Genomic DNA, 266 nt, shown 5'->3' with positions numbered 1-266 from the left:
GTGAGTGTCCTTTTTTTTAAAAGATTTATTTATTATTATTATACATAAGTACACTGTAGCTGTCTTCAGACATGCCATAAGAGGGCGTCAGATCTCATTACGGGTGGTTGTGAGGCACCATGTGGTTGCTGAGATTTGAACTCAGTACCTTCGGAAGAGTTGTCAGTGCTCCTACTCACTGAGCCATCTCCCCAGCCCGTGAGTGTCCATTTTCAATGCTGATCCTCATGTGCAGGCACTTTTTGGAGCACCTGAATTACCACGCT

The sequence above is a fragment of the Mus musculus genome, chromosome 1, assembly GCF_000001635.26.
Source record: "Mus musculus strain C57BL/6J chromosome 1, GRCm38.p6 C57BL/6J".
Taxonomy (NCBI): domain Eukaryota; kingdom Metazoa; phylum Chordata; class Mammalia; order Rodentia; family Muridae; genus Mus; species Mus musculus.
This window is presented reverse-complemented; position numbering follows the sequence as displayed.